This window comes from Lissotriton helveticus, chromosome 9 (assembly GCF_964261635.1).
Source record: "Lissotriton helveticus chromosome 9, aLisHel1.1, whole genome shotgun sequence".
In the NCBI taxonomy this organism is placed as follows: domain Eukaryota; kingdom Metazoa; phylum Chordata; class Amphibia; order Caudata; family Salamandridae; genus Lissotriton; species Lissotriton helveticus.
The window spans coordinates 751287809-751315356 of NC_136070.1; the positions used below are offsets into that span (position 1 = coordinate 751287809).

The 27548-nt window shown below is 46.2% G+C and overlaps 1 protein-coding gene across 13 annotated transcripts in view; it reads right to left on the reverse strand.

Annotated features, from left to right (window-relative positions):
- The window catches only part of PPP1R13L (protein phosphatase 1 regulatory subunit 13 like), a 1016088-nt gene extending 1008486 nt beyond the window's left edge, over positions 1-7602 (reverse strand). For 4 of the 13 annotated variants that reach the window (XM_078660877.1, XM_078660876.1, XM_078660874.1 and 1 more), the window contains exon 1: positions 7455-7590. The gene's annotated coding sequence lies outside the window, so the exon portion shown is untranslated. Of the gene's footprint in view, positions 1-7454 lie in introns of all 13 variants that reach the window. The other 9 variants (XM_078660882.1, XM_078660878.1, XM_078660884.1 and 6 more) reach the window with 6 other exon arrangements.
- Positions 7603-27548: the final 19946 nt, after the last annotated feature.

Genomic DNA, 27548 nt, shown 5'->3' on the forward strand with positions numbered 1-27548 from the left:
CCCCGGATCCTGGGTGGAGACTGCAATGCTATCCTAGACATAGTGTTGGACAGATCTCATCCCCCGCTGCATGGGGCAGGAATTCACAAACAGGCTGAACTTTTGAAGACTTGGATGCAGGGTTGGAGACTCACAGACGCATGTTACATCCTACACACAGGGAATATTCCTTTTACTCCCCAGTACACCAAATCCATACATGGCTGGATAGATTCCTCTGCTCCCACACGATAGCCGCTCACGTACACCACTCAACATATCTAGCCAAAACATTTTCTGATCATAACCCCCTGGAAATTACTCTACAGTGGGGCAGAGTCCCAACCCCAGTCCCATCATGGAAACTTTGGCCCCAACTCTTAGAGATGCCCCCTTTCGGACAGCATTGCTGGACACGGTAAGAAACAACTTTGTAGAAAACTGGAACACGGCCTCCTCTAACCTCATGGATTGGGACGTTTTTAAGGTGGTGGTGCGGGGCTCAGCAATAGGTGCTGTTGTAGGGGCGCGACAAGAAGCGCATAAATGACTTAGGAATACGGAGGCGCTGATGGCGGAGTCAGAACCAGCCGCAGTAACAGATGTAGGCAAAAGGGCAGCGCTTCAAGAGGCTCATATTAGACATGCAGATCCCTAGCATCTATTAGGCTAATGGACTATAGAGCATACACACAACTGAAACACACGGACGCTGACAAATCAGGATCACAGCTAGCTCGGTTACTGAGGGAAAACCCGGAAACGCAGTTGGTCACTAGTATACGCGCACCACTAAAGGGTCTGATATATTCACAAATAGAGATTAACGAAGCATTCTGCACCTATCTTAGTGCTTTATATGCGGCACCAGCGCACGCAGAGGATGGCCTGATAGACGCCTTTTTAAATTACTTACAATTCCCTACGATACCGGAGGCTGCACGTAAAGATCTCATGGGACCTATCACCCAACACGAAATAGGACTGCAATAAAAAGCCTTAACCGTAATAAAACCCCGGGCCTAGACGGCCTACCGGTTGAATTTTATGCGATATATTCGGATGTCTTAGAACCAAAATTAAAGGAATTGTACAAGGCAGCCTGGGAAACCGGTAAATTACCGCAATCCACGATGCAAGCTCTGGTGGTGTCACTCCCCAAGCCAGGGCGGGACAGCACTGACTTGTCCAACAGGCCGCTGTCTTTACTGGCCACCGAATATAAAATCCTCAGTAAGGCCCTTGCCAATCGTCTGGTACCTGTCCTCTCCAGTCTCATACACCGAGACCAATGTGGGTTTCTCCCCGCACGTAGCACTTCGCTCAACACTAGGCGACTTCACTATGTATTGAAGGCCCCTTCCAGAGAATATATTAGGGTGGGATGTTTAGCATTGGATTTACGTCATGCATCTGACTCTAACATGGGGCTACATGTTTGCTGCCCTGTTGAGCTTTGGCCTCCCCCTGGACTTTCTGCAATGGGTACATCTGCTCTATGTTGAACCCACTGCAAGGGCACGTACAGGAGGATATATTTCCCCAGAATGCACTATACATAGAGGCACCAGGCAGGGGTGCCCGCTCTCACCCCTCCTGTTTGTTTTTGCTCTGGAGCCACTGACTATAGCTTTGAGAAGATCTGACGCTTTGGGAATACCCATACAGGACACCGCACACCTTATTTCGATATATGCGGACGACATCCTCATATCTGCGAGACTTGGAGGGTGAGGCAAGCCCACTCCCAGGTGCATTTTCCGCCTTTGAGGCCATATCAGGATTGGCGATAAATGCAGGGAAGACGCATGCTTTCTATTTCCAAGAGGGATTACGCCCAGACAGGATCCAATTTGGCACCTATCAGATCCCTGTAGTGGTGGATACATTTAAATGTCTGGGTATCCATATCTACAGGACTCAACTGGACCAACTGGAGGGCAACCTCATGAAGGCCATTGCTTCGCTACGCTACAGCATTTCCTTCTGGTCGTCCCTGCCGCTGTCAGTGATGGGAAGAATAGCCATCTCCAAGATGGTGATGCTTCCCCCCATATTGTATTTCTTTGTTAATTTGCCTCTGCTGGTACCAACGTCCACATTTCGCATCCTAGATATGTTACTACTAGATCTTATTTGTGGTGGGGGCAGACGTAGAGTAAGTCTCAAGAAATTGCAATTGGCATCGAACAAGGGAGAGTTGGGCGTCTCTGATTTCCGGGCATATTACTATGCCTCCCAACTACAGTGGCTGTCTTATTGGACGGCAGGCAGAAACCTACAGGAAATAGGTTATGGCACACGCGATCTAGAGCGAGGTACCCTACATAACATGTTACTCCCGAAAATGAAAATACCCTTGGACAGACCCCCATTGTGAATCACGGCATTACAATGCTGGAAAAAGGCTCTACAGTACACCTCAGCCGCGACCCCCTACACGTCCAATAGAATTTACACAACTAGACATTCCACTTACATTTGCTGACCCCACCTTATAAATAATTACACCAATTATTGTATAGTTAGTGACAGCTAGAACAAATTACACAGAATGGTCCAAGGTACAGTGGAAATACAGGTCAGAGACCGTTGATAACTCATGGTGGTGAGACGAAATAGGAGACAGGATGCAGACGGATCAGGAAGGGGAGGGGGAAAGGGTAGTTGCTACAGGTTAAGGCTTGAAAGTGCAGATGCAAGACAAGGCTCCTCAAATACATTAGTAATTATTGTGGAAGAATGCATAGGTTCCTTTTATACAAAATAGATATTTCATGTTGTGTAATGCTGGATACAATGATTTGAAGTTTGTAAATTTCATTAAGGAGCAGGACGGGATAATGACCAACACAAATTAAAATGCCAATGATATTTGGAATGGTGTATTGTATTCTGACTGAAGGCTCAAAGTTTGTTTAAAAAAAAAAAAAACTTCGATCTCTCTGTCTGGTACATATGGTCCTGCATGTTCTTCGCACTGGGTATATCTTTTGTCAGAGGGGTTAAAAGCATTGATACTCTGATCCTGGCACACGCCCCGCCCGCTACCTTCCAGAGTTGTTTTTTTTGCAACGGAGATAGATTCTGTGTCGGGCCTGGCAGGGTGCAAATGTCCAGCCGGGGGGTGCGGGATTGCAACATCTCAGCATGGAAAGTGGTTATGATCTACCCCCAAAAAGGGTCCAATGCGAAGTTCAATTTTATCCAATCTTAGACCGAGAGTATTGATGGATTGCATCACAAATTCCTTTAGATCTTTTATAGCATTACAGACCTCTGCTAATTCATTATGAGTATCAGTTGACACTTTCTTACCCTTCGAGGGGGCCTGGTACCTTTGTGTGTTGCTCCTGCCCCTCTGTCCGGACAAATTTGTCCTTTTTATCTGGGTCTTGGAAAATCTGGGGGTATGGTCCGGAGCCTGATGTACTATTGCAGTTTCTCTGCTGGGGTTATTAGCAGCCACGGGTTTTGGGGAATTACAACTTTTCTTCTGAGAAGGTATTTTAATACTTCTTTGGGAATCGTTTAGGACATTATCAGCAATTTCCTGTACACATCCATTATTTGATTGTGTACGAGAAGCATTAGTCAATGGCTCTTTCCCTACCATTGTAGTGTCATGGGCATCACTACTCAATCTGCTCGCCTGATCTTGTAGTTGAGGGGGATGGGGAATTACAGATTCATTATTGATTGTTTCCTCTACGCTGGTAATCTGTCGCTCGATATCTCCAACGGCCCCAGTTAAATAATTTAAAAGGGTCATGTTTATCTTTCTATGTTTACTAGGTGCTTTGGATAACTGGCTCGCAGTCTACTTCCTTTTCCCCATGTTTCTCCCTCCAATAGCTAGCGAGTCCTTAGCGTCACAAATGTACAGCCCTTTTAGCCCGGCTAAATGATTGTGCACTCTCTCTTATCAAAAATCCTTCAAACATTTAAAACCCTTTTTTTTTTTTTTAACCCCTTAAGTGCTGCCGTCGGCCAACGGTCGTCACGGGCACTACCTCCCCAGTGCTGCGCACGACCGTTGGACGTCCAGTTCAGCACTGGATAATGGACAGCGCAGCACTGGGGAGGTTTGTTTACTAGCTTTAAAGGGGTTAATGTACCCAGAAATAAAGGTCCTAGAAACAAGATAAAATACAATTGGATTCCAACAAAACCAAGCGTACACGCTTGGGCAAGCGTACACGCATGGAGAATACCACAAGATGCCACAATACAAAGTGAAAAGTGCTAATTTCAGGAGACCAAAACAAGATAGCAGCAAGGGAAATCGTTGTGTGCAAACGGCAGTTATTCTAAAGTGCTTCCATAAGTATCAAGATATGAATTTGGCCACTGCCACAGTACCTTTCAGTTCCCAAGTCACAAATGTCAGGGGGGTTGCCCAGCCCAGCCTCTTCCGGGCACGTCCCACGCTGCAGGAGGGCCGTGCTGCCTAAGAGGGCCTCCGGTGCCCTCTGGTGAGGTTCTCATTGTGTGCCCCCGCAGAGCCTGCTGGTAGTTGATATCAATGGGTGCACCAGTTTAGCCGTTTAGTTCGCAGCGGAGCGGTGTAATGTGGCGAGGTGTCGGACTCCCAGGAAAGCAGGTAAGGTCTGGGCAAAAAGTGCAGAGTGCAGGGTGAAGTGATTTCCCTCACGGCGGTCAGTACAAAGATCGGCACGTCCCGTGCTGCGGGAGGGCCGTGCTGCCTAAGAGGGCCTCCAACGCCCTCTGATGACGTCCTCAGTGTGTGTCCCCTCAGTGCCTGCTGGTAGTGGATGTCAATGGCCGCTCCCGCCTAGCCGTTTCCCTTGCGGTGGTGTAATGCGGCGAGGTATCGGACTCCCAGGAAAGCAGGTAAGGTCTGGGCAAAAAGTGCAGGGTGAAGCAGTTTCCCCCACGGCGGTCAGTACAAAGATCGGTGCGTCCTGATCTGTGGGAGGGCCGCGCTCCCTAAGAGGGCCTCCGGCACCCTCTGATGACGACCTCAGTGTGTGCACCCGCAGTGCCTGCTGGTAGTTCATGTCCATAACCGCGCCAGCCTGGCAGTTTCCCTCGCGGCAGTGCGGTGTATTGTCGGACTCCCAGGAAAGCAGGTAAGGTCTGGGCAAAAAGTGCAGGGTGAAGCCGTTTCCCTCACGGCGGTCAGTACAAAGATCGGCGCGTGATGCAAGTTCTGTGTGGGATGTCGAGGACGAGTCTGAATGCTGGATGATTTGCTGTCTTTTAGTGAGCTGCTTGGGGCCAGATGTACCACCATTTAATTTTGAGAGTCTCACATTGCGATTTTTTGCGACTTGCAATTAGCGGTTCCCAAAATGAAATGTACTAATGTGTCTCAGACACATTAGCAATTCACAACGGGGACGCAATTGACCTGTCTCATCATTATTCACGAGGCAGGTCACAATTTGCGACCCATTGGGAATTGGCAGTAACGCAGGGATGGTGGCCTGCTGGAAACAGCAGGCCACGTCTGTGTTTGCTTTTAAAGGAAGCAACTTTTTTTCCAGAAAGAACGCAATACTTCAAGCAATTACTTTTCCTTTAGAGATACTTGTTTTCAGGTGTATTAGTTTACCATGAATTTTCGGAAGCTAACTTAAACTACAACTCCCAAAATGCCAGAGACATTTTAACCCCTTGGCCGCGGCGGAATAACCGCTGCGGCGCTGGGAGTTAAGGCCCATGCCTTAACCCGTTCCGTGCTTGTGACGGAACCACTCCGTCACGAGCTTCGGGCGCGCTGTGCTCATGACGGAGTGGTTGTCACGGCCCGCCCGCTCATTAATTCACCCGCGCAGGCGGGGAATTGATGCCACGTGGGCGGAGCGGCCGCGTCTTGTGACGGAGTGGTTCCGTCACAAGCACGGAACGGGTTAAGGCATGGGCAAAGTGAGCTCTGGCCCAGGGCCCCAGCCATTCATAGGTCCCCCAGATAGAGCCAGCTCAGTTCTGCAGAGAGTCCTGTTCTGATTACCTTAAATTATTCTTAAACAGATTTTAAATACTGTTTTCCTTTCACTTACTTTTACTGTGGGTGACCTGTGAGTCTATTACAGAAATTTTGCAGAGAAGTGTTGTTTTCATGTTTATTTGTTTGATTAATTAAAATCTTACAAAACAAATACATTTTAAAATATCTTTAAGTAATCAGAAATTTAAAAACGTCATGCTCATAATTATGCTCATATTTCATAAAAACGAAATCTAATTAAAATTTACCTTAAGATTTTTCACGACCACAGATAAAATGTTTTACAAAAGCAGCATTCATTGGTAGATCTATCGGGTTTAGACAAGCCATTACTGCTTGTCTACAAGTCCTTATACCTCGGGCATTTAATAACCTCCTGAGGATTACTTTCCTTTCTGTATCTATTGCAGAACACAGACATACCAAATGCAAAACATCTTCTTGACCCCGTTTACATAACCTACATGTCGTATTGCCCTCAATGGTCTTCCATGGTGGAAGATGGCACAAACCTGGCCAGAGTCCAAAGCGTACTCTTATAAATGATCGCTTACTTTGGTGGCACCATGGAGTTTCAAGGTATTTTTGGACTTGCTTTTTTTTTAATATTCGTTGTAGAAGTGTTGTATTTAAGTTTCATGCAGCATCCATATAAAAGTGTCTTTTAGATCAAAACAGGACCTCACATATGAGAAACGGGAGGAGGTCACAGGTATTATTTCCAGTAATATTAGTGAGCTGCTGCTGGGTTACAATATTGAAAACACGCATCACTATCCTTGAATAGCTGATGTAAACACGTTTTGAATTTGGAGTACTGTGAAGTGCATTTCAGTGACTTGGCCAAAAAGGGCATGAAAGAGCTGAAATTGGATCATAAATTCAAAATTGTCCCAAACAGGGGCCCCACACACGTTTGGCCCAGGGCCCCCAAAATCCTTAAGATATCCCTGCAGAATGTAGTGGGTTTTTAAAAGAAAAAACACGTTGAGGAGCTACGCCCTTTGTCACATGGTCTTCTCGGCTAACCTTAGCAGCTGGTAACTTTAAAGAGAATTGCCCATCTAAGTTTCATTTGTACCCCACCAGAGCGAATGGCCTCTCAATTTCCTGGCAATGTTATTTAATCAGAGAGGTAAGAAATAGGACACAAGTCCACCGTCAGCTGTACACAACCTGCCCAGCTACACTGTTAAGCGGTTACTTTTCAGGTGCAAGAATTGGCTGCGCAAGTAAAAGTTGCGCACACAAAAAGGACGAGAAAGGAGTAAACCGCATATTGGAATATTCGAGAATGGAAAACGTCACGCACATAAAAAGTTTGGGGAAAAACGTGTACACGAAAAGTATGTAGAGTTGCGAAAGGAAAACCAAACACTGTAAAGTCGGCTAGTACACGACCGAAGATTCATTACTATCTCCCACCAAGGTTTGTAGGTCGCCTAAAGTCACTACTTCCGCAGTGCTCCGTCGGTACCGGAGACACGAACAAACGACTCACCGGCAGGGTGTTCTTCAGACCCGGCCGACCGGGGCTTTTGGGATGGTCAGTTGCAGCTACGATCCTGCTCTTTCCGGTCTCTTCCGATTCCCCTCCCCCCTCGATCGAGCACTCCCTCCTCTACCCTGAGCCTGGCACCTCCTTCTGCATTCCTGAGTCATGAAAGCAGGTGGTAATAATTACACAGGTGTGATTGACAGTGCGCGAAGTGCATGCAGGGCGATGTAGTTTGCAACATTTGACCGACTTCTCTTCATGTCTGCCGATAGTACATAAGTTCGGTTCTAATATCTTTTGCAGCTCCGGGCTGAAAGAGAAAGTGGGAGGCACCTGTAATTAGCATACAACGTGACATCACAGGAAAAGAGCATCTCAGACGGTGCCATCTATAGAATATAGTCATCTGGCATGTTAAAGTGACTTAGTAAGAAGGAGTTTCCTGGTGCAGATATCAGTGAAACTAATGAAATAAATACAGATATTTTTAAGTTCTCTTCAGTGGGAAAAATCTTGTATTAGCCTCACAGGATGGCATGGTTAGACCTAGGCCTCTCCAAAACTTATATCGTTCTTCAAATGTTCACAAATTGATTCCCGAAAAGTGTATTTTTATGAATATATTGTATGTGGTATTTATTCTTTGCAACCCTAGCTGAAAGGCGGCAGAGAGCTGTACAGGATCAAAGACACAGTCAACAAGTAATAGGAGGTGTGGCTAGTTTGCGGGTGTAGTGTTTTTTAAAGAGTTAAAAATACAGTTGGATTGAAGTTGTCCTTAATGATATAGGGTTATCGTTGTGGCTGTAGTTTTCTTAAAAAGCCGAGTACTCAGTTGTTACCTAAATACAATCTGGTTCCTTGGTGCATAAATGGGGAAGACTTTTAGCCTTGATTGGTCTTTTTTTCAGTCCTTAATTTTCCATTTGATGGTGCCCTTGCTGCAGGTGTGTAAATTATCCCAATAGGCAGTGGTGCCAGTCGTACGTATGTGGTATTTTTTATAGTGTGAACCAGGGCCTATCCTAGGATATGTGGGGCCCTGGGCAGAATAGGAACATGTGAGGCCCCTAAGCAGAGACAACACAGGATTATATCAGGCCGGCTAAGGAAAGTTGTTTTTTTTTAGTAATTAAATTGAACCTCCACACCCGCGAGTCATGCCGGCCGTGACTGGGTTTTGACAATGGTTGTTAGCTGTTTAAGCTAAATGAGTAACAACAATACATTATTTTACTTTCACCTTGTTGTTTTGACCAATAAGTAGGTCCTTTACACACATTTGCATAGAATCACAACTGGAATGCAGGACCATTGCGCTTTGTGTTCTGCAGAGAGGCCATAATTTGAATGATCATGTAACCTGAACAACTTTTTAACCCACAGACCAGCACAGTGGGAAAGCTGTACTGCCTGCATCCTCAACTCCAAAGTGCCCAACTGTAGCCTGTTATAAACATCTGGAGGAGACTCAGTACAAAGGGTGCATCATCCAAGAGTAATATGCTGTGAAAGGAAATACAGAAACACACATGCTGGATATAGCTACCACTCTTGAGGCATGCAAGATTAAGTAAAGAATGGGAAATATAAACAGGAACTAAATCACAGCCATGGATTACCCTAACATCAGGACAACTGGAATAATGCGGCAGGAGAGGGCTAAACTATGTGGCAAGAGAAGTCAAATTAGGCGGCATAATCTGAGGTTCCGTGACAATTTTAAGTGATGTTTTCGACTCGCACGAATATGGTCGAGTCTGGTATCTAAGAACCGCAAATGACGAGTTTAGTAAGTGTGCGCAGTTTCGCTGTGCTACCTTAAACCGTTCATTTGATATGTGAGTTTTTCATCTGTACCCACGGGTTCCATCTTAGATACGGCATCCATTTTGTCTCTTGCCCTCAAGTAGCCAGCGAACGGACACTGTCCGCTTCGTCACCCTGGGACTCTCAGGATATTTGTGGAAGACACATGTACTTTGTAAATATCTTTTACGATGAGGGGGATGATACTGTAAGGCAGATGGCCCCGCTCGAGGCTCATCTTGCCGTCCGGTTTATTGTCTCAGCCGTGCATCTCATTAGGCACGTCCCTTTGATGCCTGTATCTCGTGTTTCCCGATACCTCCCCTTTTACACCCTTTTCAATTTCCCCACTGTCTCCATCTCCCTCTGCACCTGTCTTTGTCCCTATTTCGATCTGTTTTTACTGCCGATTGGAATTCACTAATGTTGGGAAGATGGGTTTTTACAGTTGGGAACCGCCAAATGTTTCCGCACTTATGTTCCGGACCTTATGTGTACCAAAGTGACCAAAGCGACCCCTCTGGGGGATAATTATGGGAACCAGGTTGTAAACTTTTGTGTACCATGCTGTTCTATGAGTTAATTTTGTATAAAAGGAGCGATCCACAGAACCAATTTGAAGCAGTCTCCCCAAGTTGCACGTGTTGTACTTGTCGTGACTTCTGTGTTCCCTGCAGTAATAAACCTTGAATCTCTGACGCCGAAGGAAGTGTCCCGTGTCTCTGTAGTTTGTGCGCCGAAACAGGTATCCCATGAAGGTTATAGGTGTTGTTCCCTGGCACCGCTGGTACTGTTAAAAAGTCCAGTCCTTCAGTTGGCGCCCAACGTGGGGCGACTTCAGCGGTACCGGTCCGGTCCAAAGCCTGATGATCGTGAGGAACTTCGTGTGAAATCTCCGAGGGAAGGTGCACCCCGCTTCATCGATCTTGTTGTCGAAATAAGTGGCCCGAAGTTTTTCCCTGCGAAGATTCCCGCCTCCTGACGGCTGCGACGGACCGATGCCCTGACTTTCGACCTGTCTTCGACGCCCGGCGTAGACCTTATGTAACGATAGACGGGCCTTCCTGGTGACGCCATTGAAGTTCTGAGTTAAGTATTTGTGGGTCGCTCCCAGTCCTTAGTGGTTGTTCTAGCTTTTTGAAAGCTTTGTGGTTAGCCTTTAAGGCTTTGTGGTAATAGCTCTCCGAGCTTTGTAATAGCCTTAAGGCTTTGTTGTATTGCATGGTTCCATTGCATTTGTGGTTCTTAGTATTGGTTCTTAGTATTATTTGACAGTTGCAATTGCCAAAAACCGAGGGTTTTGACTTACACGAGGTTTTATTGCTTCGGTAATCCTTGAAGTTTGATACTAGGTTAGTGTGCACGATGCCTAGCCATAGTGGTTTGTTTCGTATTTTCAAATGTTGCGCAATGGATTCCCGGTTGGAGGACTCATGTCCGATACCTCCAGTTGGAACTCCTATTCATGATCTTTATAGTCGACACGGTGTGGGTCCCATAATCTATAATGATTACTGGATCCGCTATACAAGGAAAGACGGTGACCTTAGATGGCCACCACACGGAACTTTTGAACTTTCGATTTTAGATAATCTTGAGGCTAAATTATTTTTAAAGAAAGCTAGGCCAGCTATGTTTGATTCCTTTCGGATATGGCGTAAAGAGGCCAAACAGAAAGAAATCAAACAACTTAAAAAGGATAAAAAGCAAGAGTTTGTTCCGATAATGCAAGCTATAAAAGAATGTAGACAAGACAAAGAAGAAAAAGATATGGAAATCGCTACTAGATTGCATCACATGAAAATAGATAAATGTTACCCAGTCTTACCGAATAATCTAGAAAAGAAAGAAGAAGATTTAAAGGAGGATTCCTTGCTATCATACTTGATGAAATCACCACCTCCTTATGTACAGGGTGCTACTGCTCCTGTAGCTCCTCCTATAGCTCCTCCTGTTGTTCCTCTTGTTGCTCCAGCGGCTGCGGGCCAGCCCGCTGTTAACCCTACGTTTGTTCCACCACCTGTCCTCGTTCCTACTGCTCCTGTACCTGTACCTTTGCAGACTGTTGTTTCTGCTACTCCGACTATCTTGTCCGTTCCTACTATGCCTTCCTTCACCTCTAGTGTTGTTACTCCTGTTTTTCTCTCCCCATCTGTTCGTAAGCGTGTACCTAACTCTGTTGCTACCCTTTATTCACCTCTTCCTGGTCCGTTATTTTCGTCGGATTCATCTGATACTCCTCAGAGACGGAGTCAGATCCCTAGTGGTAGGGAGAAAGAGACGTTAGTAACAATGGCACATAGGTGGATAAGACATCCTGCTAATTACACTTCGCGTGTAGTATTTGATACGTTTTCTCAGTTTAATGAGCCAACGCAGAGATTCGTATTTGAGGAGATGTGTAACTTTTTGAGAGAAGAATGGTACAATAATGATGTAAATGATGTACCGCCCGACATAATTGAACTCCAGAGTCACTTTTCGAACGGTATGATTATAGGAGACGATGTACGACGTGCTGTGGAACGCTTATTAGCATTCAGACCCACAGCACATTCTCGGGTGTCATCAGATGATACCACTGAGAATTGGAAAGCGGTTCCTGGTCAGTATCCTATGAGAGAGGTTCCGCCGCTATGGGTACCTGGTGACCCCGGTGCAAACCCTCCGGTTTTACCACATTTTCGAAGGGTGTGGATACATCTTCCATGGAAACGATCGGAAGTTTTGCAAGTGAAGCAATCCTTACCCGATCCGCGTAAAAATCCGGCTGGTTATTATAAGGAGTTATCACAACTGATAGAAGCTTCTATTATGAATATTGCCGACATCGACATGTTGTTTGGCAATGTTGTACCGCAACCAGTTTTGGCTAAAATTCGTCAAGCCAATCACGCAGCTGAATTAGGGGGTGATTGGGCTGCACTGTTAGCAGCTGATGCATTACAAATTGGTGGGGCTAAACCTGAACAGTTGATCTTGGATTTGCCTCAGAAAATCATTACGCTCATGAAAACTCTCATGCCAGCGATGAAGGTGAACTGGGATAAGTTATCAGCTTGTAAGCAAAAGAAAGACGAGAGTGTCTCAGATTTCTTTACTAGGTTTGAGGAAGCGTTTGTTGACCACAGCGGCCAGGACATGGGCGCTGAGGGAGGTCAGCGGTTATTCGTTGACAAATTTGTGTCAAATTTGCTGCCTGAGCTATGCAACAAATTAAAGAATTCAGAAAGTGCGTGGCCAGTTTCAACCCCTGCGCAAATATTAGCAACGGCTCAGTATTATGAGAATAGGGAAAAGGAAGAAAGTGATCGTGTAGAAAAGAAAACTAAGGAGCTCAAAACGAAGGTTTTGTTGCAGCAAGCATACCCTCCACGCTCAAACCAAAATGATGCACAACAGCAGTATCGACCACGAGCACAGCTTGATAGAACACAGCCGCGCTCTGACAACTTTGATCCCAGATCTTCACTTGGGTATAATCAGTGCGCATATTGTAGGAAAGAGGGACACCTAAAATATGATTGTCTTGCTTTACGGGACCGTCTGAATGGTGTGTCGACACGAGGAAATCGTGGCGGTGGTCCTCAGCAGGCACCACGTGGTAGAGGTCGTGGTTCATCCCACAATCAGATTGATCGTCATCAAAATCAATCGGATGCAAATAATTATTTCGACCAGCGAAATGCGGGGTCAATTCGATCTGCACAGTATAATGTTGATGACTATTATATAGACCACGAGACTGTTGTAAATGACCACTACTAGGACAGCCAACGACAAAGAGAGGGAGTAGTGTCAGTTCCGGTCGATCAGAGTGGGCCTTACGTTGCAGTGACTACATCGGGTGTAGTTGAGCCTTTTCTGTTAGACACTGGTGCGACGAAAAGTTCCATCATGCATTCAAAACTCCCTGGCGCACCTTTGTCTGGCTTAACGAATGTTTCCGTTGGATTCTCTGGCGCCCCTGTTAGTAACCCAGTCTCTAACCCTTTGCCTCTTATGATTGGACCACGTGAGCTAACGGCTCCACTGATTCTATCTACAGGTTGTGGTGAAAATCTTTTGGGCCTGGATTTGTTGAAACGATTATATGCAACATTATATTGTTCCCCCGAAGGAGTGGAGCTTACATTGGGAAGGAGAGTGATCTCTCCCATGTATTTATCGGTTGATAAATTCCCACCGGAATTGAATTCCCTCCCTGCGTCCTTATGGGCCACAGGTCCCAATGACGTGGGCCTGTTAGACATTCCACCCTATGTGATTCAATTGAAACCAAATGCGCGATTACCGCGTTTACCTCAATATCGTATTTCTCTTGAGGGCGAACGAGCGCTGTTAGAAATCGTTCATGATCTCATTGGAAAAGGTGTTGTTGAAGAAACTCGTGGAAACGTGTGCAATAGCCCTGTATTGCCAATTCTGAAACGAACTGACCCAACTAAATCTCCTGTGTATCGTTTTGTTATAGATTTGAGAGAGGTAAACAAAATAGTGGTTCCGCAATTTCCTGTGGTCCCTGACATTACGGCTTTGTTAACAATGATTCCGGCATCTGCCTCCTGGTTCACAGTGATCGATCTAAAGAATGCTTTCTTTAGCATTCCGATTGCAGAGGAAAGCAGAGACCTGTTCGGATTCTCATTAGGAGGTCGCAGTTTTAGGCTAAAACGCGCTCCACAGGGTTACTGTGAGAGTCCATCAATCTACAGCCAAGCACTTAAAGGTCAGCTTGATGCCTTTGTATTGCCTAAAGGTGCAGCTTTGATTCAATACGTTGACGATCTTTTAGTGGCAGCTGATACAGAAGCTATTTGCAAAACGGCTACAGTATCATTATTGCACTATCTACATGACTTGCACCACAAGGTATCACCTTCAAAGCTACAGTATTGTTGCCAAGAAGTTACCTATTTAGGTCACTTATTGTCAAAAGAAGGGAGAAGGTTGACCCCAGAGAGAATTGCAGCGATTTCCCGAATGACTGTGCCAAAAACCCAGAGAGATGTTCGTGCCTTTTTAGGTATTACGTCCTACTGCAGACAATGGATTCCAAATTTTTCATTGTTGGCGAAACCATTGATAGCCCTTACGTGCAAGGATGTTTCATCCCCAGTACTTTGGTCTGAAGAATGTCAGAAAAGTTTTTCTGAATTGCGTGATGCGCTGTGTTCGGCTCCTGTGTTGGGTACCCCTGACTACAGTAAGCCGTTTACACTATACGTTCACGAGAGGGATGGTTGCGCGTTGAGTGTTTTGACACAATCTTTTGGTGGTAAGCAACGCCCATGTGCCTACTTTTCTTCGACTTTAGACCCAGTAGCAAGGGCTTTGCCAAGTTGCTTAAGAGCAACAGCGGCAGCTGCGGCGTCCATTCGACAGTCTGCAGGTCTAGTCATGGATAATATACTCACGGTAATGGTTCCGCATGCAGTCGACACTCTATTAAACCGAACGAAAACTCAACATCTGACAAGTGCAAGATTGTCCGGATATGAGTTGACGTTGCTGGCCAGTCATATACGGATAAAACGATGTAATGTGTTGAATCCAGCAACATTGCTGCCGATCGACGCAGAATCAAGTGGTGAAGCAGTACATGACTGCTATCTCAAAACTGAAGAGGAAACCAAGGGTCGCATTGACCTAAAAGATACTCCATTGACAAATCCCGATGGTACTTTGTATGTGGATGGTTCTTGTTTCAAGTTGCCGAACGGTGATGTGACGACCGCGTATGCTGTAGTTACATTGAGAACGATTGTGGAAAGTGCAAGATTAAATCAAAATTCGGCTCAGGCTGCTGAGCTAATTGCTTTGACGAGAGCGTGTGTATTGTCTAAAGATAAACGGGTGAATGTGTTTACAGATAGCCAGTATGCATTTGGTGTGGCACATAGTTTTGGACGACTGTGGAGAGAGAGAGGATTCCTTACGTCACATGGTACGAAGATTCAGCATGGCCAGCTTGTAAATGATCTTTTGGATGCACTTACGTTGCCTAAGCAAGTGGCGATTGTTAAATGTAGTGCGCATCGTAAAGTGATGGATGATGTTGGTCGTGGTAATGCGTTTGCGGATGAGACTGCTAAAGAGACTGCCCGGAACATTAGCACTCGAATGTATGTGACGAGTTCGGTTAGGTGGCCTGCAGAATCAAGTATGTGTGAAAACACTATCGAGAGTGTGAAAGCAATTCAGAATGAGGCCACCGAAACTGAAAAGACGAAGTGGAAAGAAAGTACGGGAAAGTTGGATGCGAATGGTTGTTGGACTGACTTATCGGAACAGAAAAGATGGATGTTGCCTGATGCGTATGTGCTGGCTATTGTGACTATGGCACACGGGTTAGCACATATTAGCGCGAAAGGTATCTGTAAATTGCTGTTTCCTGTGTGGAAGAATGATGGTATTACGAAATGTGCTGAACGCTTGGTTAAGAATTGTATGGTGTGTTTGATGCACAATCCTGGTAAGGGCACTCCCACTCCACCTGGTCATTTTGCCCCTCCTGCGTACCCTTTCGAAGTTATCCAGTTGGACTTTATCCACATGGAGAGATGTAATAATTTGAAGTATGTGCTGGTTGTGGTGTGTGCATTTTCTAGGTGGATTGAGGCCTACCCCCTTAAGGATAATACGGCTTTATCCACGGCAAAAATTTTACTCAAAGAGTATTTTTCCCGCTACGGAATGCCTCGGGTTGTGTGGTCAGACAACGGAAGTGAGTTTGTTGGGAGCGTGATGAAGAGTGTGTGTCGCGGGTTAGGGATCGTACAGAAATTTCATAGTACCAATCATCCTCAGTCAGCCGGTTTGGTTGAAGGGTACAATGGCACCCTTAAACTAAAACTAGCAAAGATCCAGGCTACGACAGGTCTTTCGTGGCCTGACGCTTTACCCTTAGCATTACTGTCAACAAGGGCAACTGTACACTCCCGAGTAGGGCTCAGTCCCTATGAAATAGTGTTCGGTCGTCCTGCCAATGTTTGGGGGGTCCCTAGACCGGGTGCCTTTTGTGAACTTGAGTATCCAATGTTAATCGATTATCTTCATGACTTGACTGCTAAACTGAGGTTAATTCACCAACAGGTTCACGAAGCATTGCCAACACAGACGGAGGGTCCAGGCCACCAGCTCCAGCCCGGAGATTGGGTGGTAACGCGCAATTTTTCGCGCAAGAACAATTTGGATCCCAGGTTCACTGGACCCTATCAGGTCCTCCTTGCCACGAGAACTGCAGTTCGTCTTGAGGGGCGGAAAAATTGGGTGCATGCCACCCATACCAAGAAAGTCCCCATTCCGTTGCCAGCAGACTCGTGGGTAAGGAAAGGCATTGCATCAACTGAAACCGAAGGATTGCCGGCGTTGGTACCTTTCAGCGACGCACAACCTGTCGGAGAATCCTCAGTGCAGCAAAAAGGCATTATTGAACACTTGTCAACAGAAAACTCAAGACCAGAACATTCAGCTGATCAACAGGGCGTTGTCCCTTCAACGGATCTTTTGTTTAACGAACAGACACGTCTTGGGAAAACCCGATATTTTTTAAGATCCAGCACTAAAGACTAATAAAAAACCCCGTTCTGTCCCTTGACAAGTGCATTATCCCGTTTTCCATGATCAGTTTGAACACTCATACCATTGTAATTATTTTGTATATATTCATTGAGCTTCGTTCCTTACACTTTTTGTTTCCACAGCTGAGAGACATTTGTTTTTATACATATATATATATATATATTTGTGAAATAAAGGCCGTAGGGCCGCGCGTGTACTTCCTCCTGGTTAGTAGGTCTTGACGCTAGGTTAAAGACCGTCGATTCCTGGGAACTCCTAGGAATTGACTATTGCTACACAGAACGAAGTGCGTCAAGAAACGTTGCGGACGGTCATAGGGAATGGCATTTTTGAAGCTGATGGACTTGGAAAAAGCTCAAGCACAAAGATTCAAGCTGCAGCAACTCAGTCGTACTAAATGTGTTGTGTTCCAAATATTTGTACTATTTGTGACTGTTTCTGCGTTATTTGCGGGTGGGGTGTATTACACAATGACTTACTTCTTGCCTTCCACTATACCTACTCCTACCCCTGACCTTAAACTCATCTCCACTGACTCTCCTCATTCTTTTCACATCTTACCTGAACACGAGCAGGCTAGACGTGCAGAATTCCGCAACAATTCCTTTATTCAACTCCTTCATCAGCATCAGTTAGTGGTTAACACTACTAATTGTTGGGTGTGTGGGTTGATGCCACATACTACGGATAAGGGAATTCCATATCTGGTGTTACCGTATAGCTCCCAAGGGTCTGCTCGAGCATTTCAAACAATGTTTCGAAGCGCACTGGGTTTCCACCCCATTCGAGAACCACGTTCCCCTTACTCTGGTCCTACCTCGTACCAAAAATCTTTGTCTATAGCAATAGAGGATTTAGATAGCGATATCTATGATCCCTCGCTTATCCCTGAAGAAGAGGTACAAGCCTATAGGGTCCTAAGTAGAGGCGAATATAGTGTGTTCACTGGTGAAAAACAGCTTAAAAGCTCGCCTCCGATATGGGTCGTACCCCACATCGGTAATTTTTGTTTAATAGGTCGCGGCCGAAGATCGAAAGCCCGACTTGGAGAGAGTGCTTGCACTGAAAATTATATATTGCCAATGGTCTCGTCCCCTGTGTTTTTGGCTGCCAAGGGTACATACTTTATTTGTCATGATCGTGCATATGCATGGTTGCCCTCTGACTTCATGGGCTCATGTTTTATCGCAAACTTGTTGCCTCCGACGTTTACTGTAGATGCAGATTATCACAAAACTAGAGTTGTGAGGGGCGTAATTAGCGAAGAGGATACTGCCGGTCAAGAGGCAGGAGACTTTTTCAAGGGTTTCCTCCCATTCTGGGGACCTATGGTTAATAGTAGGAACCTAAGACAGTTGACTCGAGTGGTAGAATCGACAGCTAATATTACTGCCAGTGCCCTTGGTAATATAACCACAGAACTTCAGGCGGATAGACTTATGACGTTACAAAACCGTATGGTGTTAGATGTGATCTTAGCAGATCGAGGTGGGGTATGTAAGGTGATCCATTCGAGCTGCTGTATTTTCATTCCTGATAACGCCCCGACTGTCTATCAAGCCATCTCGAAGTTGCATAAGATTTCCGAATCCATACACGTGGATGTAGGGGATTGGACGCTACTTGGATGGTTTTGGGGCCTGATGTCGACTTGGGGTTGGAAAATTCTGACGATCATTGGAGTCGTTGTAGTGTTCCTGTTCACGTGTTGCCTTTGCGTGCAGTGCGGTCCTGCCTTATGTGGCCTCTGTGCTACAACGTGTATGAGACAGCCACCTGTTACCAAAGGGTCTCGATTGGACAGAGCTATGCTACAACAACATCTCGAGGGTCTGATGAATATCGAATATGATTCCGACTAGTGCTTGCCTACATGAGGGCAAAAGGAGCGTCTGAGGTTCCGTGACAATTTTAAGTGATGTTTTCGACTCGCACGAATATGGTCGAGTCTGGTATCTAAGAACCGCAAATGACGAGTTTAGTAAGTGTGCGCAGTTTCGCTGTGCTACCTTAAACCGTTCATTTGATATGTGAGTTTTTCATCTGTACCCACGGGTTCCATCTTAGATACGGCATCCATTTTGTCTCTTGCCCTCAAGTAGCCAGCGAACGGACACTGTCCGCTTCGTCACCCTGGGACTCTCAGGATATTTGTGGAAGACACATGTACTTTGTAAATATCTTTTACGATGAGGGGGATGATACTGTAAGGCAGATGGCCCCGCTCGAGGCTCATCTTGCCGTCCGGTTTATTGTCTCAGCCGTGCATCTCATTAGGCACGTCCCTTTGATGCCTGTATCTCGTGTTTCCCGATACCTCCCCTTTTACACCCTTTTCAATTTCCCCACTGTCTCCATCTCCCTCTGCACCTGTCTTTGTCCCTATTTCGATCTGTTTTTACTGCCGATTGGAATTCACTAATGTTGGGAAGATGGGTTTTTACAGTTGGGAACCGCCAAATGTTTCCGCACTTATGTTCCGGACCTTATGTGTACCAAAGTGACCAAAGCGACCCCTCTGGGGGATAATTATGGGAACCAGGTTGTAAACTTTTGTGTACCATGCTGTTCTATGAGTTAATTTTGTATAAAAGGAGCGATCCACAGAACCAATTTGAAGCAGTCTCCCCAAGTTGCACGTGTTGTACTTGTCGTGACTTCTGTGTTCCCTGCAGTAATAAACCTTGAATCTCTGACGCCGAAGGAAGTGTCCCGTGTCTCTGTAGTTTGTGCGCCGAAACAGGTATCCCATGAAGGTTATAGGTGTTGTTCCCTGGCACCGCTGGTACTGTTAAAAAGTCCAGTCCTTCAAATCCGGCACATTTTGAAATACTATTACTGCATTATTTTGCCATTTTTAAACTTGGTAACACTGTTTGGGCACTGGTTGCACCTCATTAGTACTAATTTAACACCCAAATTTAGCAGTTGGAAACAAAGTTGCCTATTCCAGCTTTTCAAAGGACCTCTCCACATGCGGCAAGATGTGCGGCAAGACTAGTCAATGTGTTTTTTGTAACTTTTTAACTGTTTGAGATAGAAAGCAATTTTGTTGTTGAAATCTGTAGATTATGCAGCAGAAAATGGATTATGTGGCAAATGCGTCAAATGCATAATTATTCAGAAATCGCCGCTGCTGCACAATCGCATAATTTAAGTGCCCTTGCCTGACATGCAGCATCAGACTGGGACAGAAAATAGCCCCTGTACCAAAATAAAAGGGGCCCTCATTAGTGAGTTAGTTAGCTAGAAAAGTGTCCCATGTTTGCAAATTAGGGCAGTTTTAAACTTGTAAAGACACTCTATATAGGTTTTTTGAAAGGTATGGAAAACTGCACTGCTTTGAGTTTGCTGCAGGCAATGTTTGCTTTAATATCATAAAAATCAGCAGTAAAAAACGGCTCACCTGACCATAAAGCAGGTCAAAAACTAGCCAAAAAATGGCTTACATACGGACCTGACAACAGGGCTTTAAGTGGGATGAAAAAACTGGGGGATGGGGGGGGGGGTCTTTCAAAGGGGCATGGTTAATGTAATTAAGAGCATGGTTTAAAAACATGCTAGCTATATAAATCTGTGCTAAACATTGTGTGATGCCCAAAGGGTATTTTGCTGCTTCTCTCATTGTCGCCAGATAAATATTACAACAAGTAAATTTACACCTACAACAAGCCTGTACTATTGGCTTTGTCAGTGGTTATTAGTTGCATAAGACGAATAAGCAACATCTACAGCTTCCTTGTATATAATATTGAAAATGCTCCAGTTCTGACACGATGAGACTGTGAAAGAACTAGAACGAGTCTCGTTGAAGTTACATTAAAGGCAGCGAAAGGTTGCACTGCTGCAGAGTTAAGATTTGTTTTTTCACTCTGAGGTTGAGGGCAAAAATGGAGAGCGAGCCAGTCACATCGCCTGCTTTCAGAATTTTCATTCATTATGCAGACACTGGCACAATGTTAAGGAGCTTATACCCATGGTGATGTTATAAATGTAACTCAAAGACAATACTCACAGAGAACAAAAAACACCATCTAGGTAGTCAGCTGTGCCCACGGATCCTGGCAATCAAACATGAACGCCAAGACAGTAACAGCAAGGGGGTAGAACTAAACACAAGCACAATAGATAAGGAGCTAGCAAGGAGGAGTGTTTAACAGGAAAGGAAGAAAATGACAGGGCACACTTGGCAGAAAGCAGGTAACACACATACAAGGCAAAAGAAGCAAGAGAGCAGAATAGAAAGACAGCAAACTAGGAACTGGAACCAAGGAATTGGGAAGAAAGGCAGGGACTGGAAACGGATATACAGAAGGGGAGGCTACAAGGGTATGCTAGAATAGTGCAGGTTGAGGAATCAATAAAACAAAATAGCATAGATGGCAGTGCTGGGGCAGGTACAAGAATTATGCTAAGGCTCGAGTCAAGGTAGCACTGCAGACAGTGATGGTTCAGGAACAGGGAATTACTAAAGCTTCAGGAGTCAAGGTAGCACTGCAGGCAGTGCTGGTTCAGGAACAGGGAATTACTAAAGCTTCAGGAGTCAAGGTAGCACTGCAGGCAGTACTGGTTCAAGGAAACAGGACATAGCTACAGATCAGGAAACAAGGAGTCTAGAGAGCACTGCAAGAAGTGCAAATCAGGAACAAGAAAATAGCTGAAGCCCAGGAACAGGAACAAAGAATAACTATAGCTCAGGAAACCATGTAGCACTGCAAGCAGTGCTCATTCAGGAGAAGGGAAACTGCTGCAGTTCAGGAACAAGGAATACTAAGGCTCAGGGGTCAAGGTAGCACTGCAGCCAGTGCTAATTCAGGAACAAGAAAAACAGCAGCAGGTCAGGAACAAGGCATAACTAAAGCTCAGGAAACACTGGAAACAAAAATAGCAAAATCTCAGGGAGCACTGAAAACAAGGCTCAGTCTCACTAGTAAACAGCTACAATGACCAACCTTGGCCTGAAGGTAGCTGGGGCTTTAAAGAGCTCACAGTAATCATATGCATCAGGTGTGAGCAGGCTAGCAGCAGTCAGCCACAGGTGAGCTGAATTCCTCCACCCATCCTTGGCCTGCAGGGGTGGAGACAAAGCAGTGAGCAGGGAATTCTGGGTATTGAAGTTTCAGGCATGAGTAGGCTGGCTTCAAGTATAAGCAGGCTGGCTTTCACAAAACCCGGCATGGATTAGGAATGGATGTCAATTCCCAATAAGTGTCCAAATGGCTGGAAGTCAGGATATGGATGCAGGGGAGGGTCTGGAAGCTTATTAGAAGACTGGAAAGTCCCAATACGCGGCCCCCTGGTGGTGGGTACGAGAGCACCGGGAGCGAATCGTGACACCCTGCTCCATCCACTTCTACATGCTGATTCTGGTCCTTTGAACACTGCCGTACTCGCACCTATCTGCACCCCCACTTTATTCCGTTTGTCTTACTCCTTTTATACTCCCCTCTGCTCCCTTTCCACTTGTCCTAGGTGAGCTGTTTCCATTGTGACGCGCCGCCATTCTATCTTTTGCTTTGTGCCCTGCAGGATATTCTGCTCTTCATTGATACACAGGCAGGGCACCCTTCACACGCAAGGGCACTGTAATTAAACGTCTAATTGCGGTCATCAACATGTAGATGCAGCCATTAGGCCCACAGAGAGGGACATTAGGGGAGACTGATCAAAAAAATACAAAATATAAACACTTAGGGGGCCCCCTGGGCCTCTGATACTCTGGAGTCTTTAAAGGTGCGAGGCCCAATGGCGGCAAGCAGGTGCAGGGCCCTGGGCAGCTGCCACGTTGCCCATGCCCAGTGCCGGCCATGGTGTGAACATAGTCAAATGGCAGAGGAGCACTGTATATCTAATACAAGCATAAAGTCAATGAGTAATAGGAGAGTGTTAGAAAGGCGATCCCGGGGGAGGCAGAAGCTGTCTGACTGACCACCCCGAGACCACCTCTCCGTATGGAGTTGGCCGAGCGTCGTCGAGAGGCCTCCTGGGTGAGGCTCCTCTCCTAGAATCGTAACAGCAGAGCAATCACACCACTACAAAGGGACACCACACAAGAGGATAACTTCTGAGAATCTTTATCAGCAATAACGATTGGTTCTTTCGGCAATATGTACAAACGGATCGAGGGATCCTTAAAGTCTCGGTAACTGGGGGAAAGGGGTAGCAGGACAGTCTTAGTACCAGCCTGGTACGGGGATACCCTACGCACAGCTCTCAATCCTCGAGCTGGGGGGTTCCGCAAGGTCGGGCCGCGGCAGCGCCAGCAGGGCTCCGAAGATGGTCTCAGCAAGGTTGGGCCGCGGCTGCGCCAGCAGGGCTCCAAAGGTGGTTTCAGCGAGGTCGGGCCGCGGCAGCGCCAGCAGGACTCTGAAGATGGTTTCAGCGAGGTTGGGCCGAGGCAGCGCCAGCAGGCTTCGAAGATGGTTTCGGCGAGGTTGGGCCGCGGCAGCGCCAGCAGGCTCCGAAGATGGTTTCAGCGAGGTTGGGCCGCGGCAGCGCCAGCAGGCTCCGAAGAGGGTCGAGGTTCAAGGTAGTGAGTTCTTCTCAGGGTCAGCCGCGACAGCGTCTGCAGGGCTCTTGACTCCAGGATACAACTACTGACCCATTCCAGAGCTGCCCCAGATATAGGTCTGGAGTCCTTTGATGTCCGGACCCTCACGCCTGGGGGTCAGAGGGGCCGGGATGAGAGTGTCCAGACACCCAGCAGGGGTGTTGAGCCAGCGCCCAGAGAGGCCGGAGGGCGATCAAAACCAGGCGTCCGGGGACGGCTGGAGGGCCATCGAAACTCTCCTCCTCCTTGATCCGTCAAGTGGCCGCTTTACCACCTGGTCGGATCTTGGTGCCTCAATGTCGGGGCTTCGCTGGGGCCGCCGCCGAGGTCGGGCCGAGGCCACGTGGTCAGGACGTGGAGGGTCCAAGATGGAGTCGGGGCCTGAGATGGCGGCCCGGGATAGGGGCCGGACCAGCAGAGTGGGGCGAGTAGAGGTCGCCGTGTTCCTGAGGGGGAGAGCTGGGGGTCGCCAGGAGTGGCGGCTCTCGTTGAGGGTTGGAGAGGTAGTTTCGTCGGGGAGGACAGGGGTCGCTGCTGCCCAGGGCCCGCCATGTGGGAGGAGTGGGACCACGCCACGAGGCCGGGTCCAACAGAGAGGCAGATGGTGTGTGGACTGTCAATGCATTGTGATGGCCAGTCATGATGGCTGTTAGAACTAGAGGTCTGTAGTAGGCAGTATCTTGTACCAAGTTCAAGTAAGGAGCCTTATTCTAGTCAGGGTAAGGAGATTACACAGCTAAAATAACCCCTGCTCACCGCCTTGGTAGCTTGGCACGGGCACTCACACTTATCTCAGAGGCAATTTGTAAAACATTTGTACATAAACACACAGTAATAACACTACAAATGGACACCACACCAGTTTAGAACAATAACCAATCTTTTTCTGAATAAAACAAGACCAAAACAACCAAAATCCAACATACACAGGCAAAGATATCACTTTTAGAAGGTTCAAACAGTTCAGTTCATAGAAAATTATGGATGTGTTACTTTTTAGTGCAAAGTACATGGGATGCATTAAAACCAACAGACGCAAACAGGCGCAGGGGAAAACGAGATGCTGGAAACAAACCAATGCGTTGATTCCTTACTCAAGAGAGGTGCTGCGTCGATTCCTTACTGTTAGAGGAGAGGATGCGTTGATTCCTTGCTGACGTGGAGAGAAAGTGATTTGTCGATTCCATGCTGTCAGGGGAGGTGTTACTTCGGATTTCCGACACTCAGGCTCGGTCCCTTACTGCTGGGCAATGTGAATGAAGACCTGGTGCCAGGTGCTGTGCGTGGAACATCCGGGCACGCTGGGGTCGATGTGGGGGCAAAACAGGCACTGCATCAATTCTCCCAACCATGATCAGGTGATGTATGGAATCTTCAGCCGCACAGCAGGGCTGCATTTGATCCGGAGCGTGGGCCTCTGACATTGGAGACACAGTGCTTTGGACTTGGGATTCAGCTATCTTGAAGCCACACAACAGGCGATGTGTTGATTCTTCTGCCACACTGCGGTGAGGCATTGGTTTTTCAACTGCACAGCAAGCTTGCAGCAGGAAAAACAGTCGCTGAAGACCAGTGCATGGATTTTCTTCTTTTCTTGCAGCAGAGTCCACCTCCAAGGACCCAGAGCTGGAAATGGCACCATTTGGCAGTTGAGAACTCCAAGCAGAGGAGTTCAGGGACTGCAGATGACGTCGTTGATGGCCCTGAGACTTCCCAACAGGAGGCAAGCACACACAAGCCCTCGGAGAACCTTGGCAAGTAGCATGATGAAAGCAAAGTCCAGTCCTTTCACTCTCCAAGAAAGTAACAGCAAGCAGTAGGACAACACAACACATCAACAAGCAGAATGTCTGTTCCCCTCCTACAGCTTCTCCAGCTCTTACTCTTAGTCCCAAAGTGTTGTAAAAATGTGGGGTCACAGCTCCAGTACTTATACCAGTTTCTGCAACTGAAGTAGGCAAACTTCAAAGGAAAGTCCTTGGAGTGCACACGTTTTAGACCTGGGCCTTGCTGCAGGTTTATATCCAGACATTTGACCTTTTGCTTCCTATTTTCCTGACCTTATTTTCGTTGGCTATTGGATTCTGGGCACTTTACCACTGGTGATCTGTGCTAAAATGCATATGCTCTATGTGTAAATCGTAAATATGATTGGTTATCCATGATTGGCGTATTTGATACACCAGTAAGTCCCTAGTAAAGTGCATGGTATGTGCTAGGGTCTGTAATTCAAATGGTACTAGTGTGCTTGCAGCACTGATTGTGCCACCCACATGACTAGCCCTGTAAATGTATCTCAAACCTGCCACTGAAGTGTCTGAGCATGCAGTTGTAGACTGCCATATTGACCTGGCAAATGCACCCACTTGTCAGGCCCAAAACATCCATTTTCTTACATGTAAGGCACACCTAAGGTAGGCCTAAGGTAGGCCTAAGGCCGTCTCATATATATGATAACTTGCCCTTGTTCACTGAGATACGTTGGACATACCACTCGTAAAATGAAAATACGAATTAGTGAACATAAGAGTACCATCAGACGCAAAAAACAGTCGACTTGACTCACTAATCATTTCATCTCTTTCAAACATCAAGCAGAGGACCTTCGGTGGGTGATACTAGAGCATCCATTCATTCCGCCACACATCAGTGACGTCTCAAAATTTCTATTTTTGAAAGAACAAAAATGGATTTATAAACTTCAATGCGACACCAAGGGCCTTAATGATGCCATTCCCTGGGTTTCCTTGTAGTCGTGACCAGTCACCATGATGTTTGTTCATTGGGACCTCAGTATGTTGGGTACAATTATCTATCTCTCACAACACCAGTACATTGACCAACGGAGATAGCGATGACCTACTGCCACCTATACAGTATTCTCCGCCTCTCAACAAAGCTAACACTATATTTTGTTTTCTTCATTGATTGTTTCTGCATTAATATAAAAATAAAGAAATTTATCATCATAATTATTGCAGTCATGTAAAGAATGTCCTGAATCAACAAAATATATTTTTTGACGCCACCAATGAATATGAAAGAATGCTTTTATTATTATACAGCATTCACTGTCTTTCAACAAAGTCAATACCACATTTTGTTTCCTTCATTGACCGTTTCTGCACTTTTACCATCAATATTATTGCAGTCAAGGAAGATTGTCCCGCATTTACGATATATATTTGTTGGCCCCACCTATTAATATGAAATAATGCTCCCCTCTTCATCGTGCTTTAATAGCAAATACAATAGCGAGCCATTGCGCATGAGCATGGAAAACAACACTGCTCTGTGAATACGCGCTTGACGAGCGCATGACGAGCGCCTTGTTCACTACACTTCTGCGCATGCGCGCCAGATATCGAGAAGGATTAGCGGACTTAACTTCTATGAGAGTGCGCAGGCGCTGGCAAGTAACCACATGACTTACACGGCAATCTAAAAACGAATTGGCCCCCTACAACAAGTAATCTCGCAATTCCGACCAATTAGCGATGGTATTTAAACGGAAGAGGCTGTCCGGTCGGTACCTCCACTTCCCTCGGATGTTTGCGAGAGGTACCGACGGACAGGTGAGTTCTTTAGCTTAGGAGCGCTCTGTGGTGACAGTAATTAGTCTCTGAATGAGCCCAAGGCTCCATTATTCTGCCTTAGTTTATGTAAACATCGTTTCCCCTCGCCTGGTATTCTTTACAGCTTGAGTGAGAACAGGGGCCACCTACTCTTTCCTCTTGCTCTTGGGAGCCTTGTTTTCCATGTTTGCCATTTTTGTCTTTTCAAACACATCAATAAAACAAATTTTGGCAATATGATTAATCATATTTCTATATTCACTGGTCCTGTTTTGGTCAGGCTATGATATAGGGCGTGCAGTCCAGTGTTTTTAAGATTAGGTTTTTTTTATGCAAAGCCAGTGAGCTGGGGACAATGTATGATTAATATTATGTTTTCCCCCTTTTTTTTATTGCAAATTAGAGCGGGGCCTCAATTTCCCGAGTAGGTTGCCGGGTGAGGTGAGGTCTTCTCCCACATAAAGCTGGGTGAGTATCTCGGTGGAGGCTAATACCTCCCTGAAATAGAAATAGAGATTTTTTACTCTTGTGTTGCGGCTAAGTAAATATTACTTATGCTAGTGTGTGTTCTTACAATTA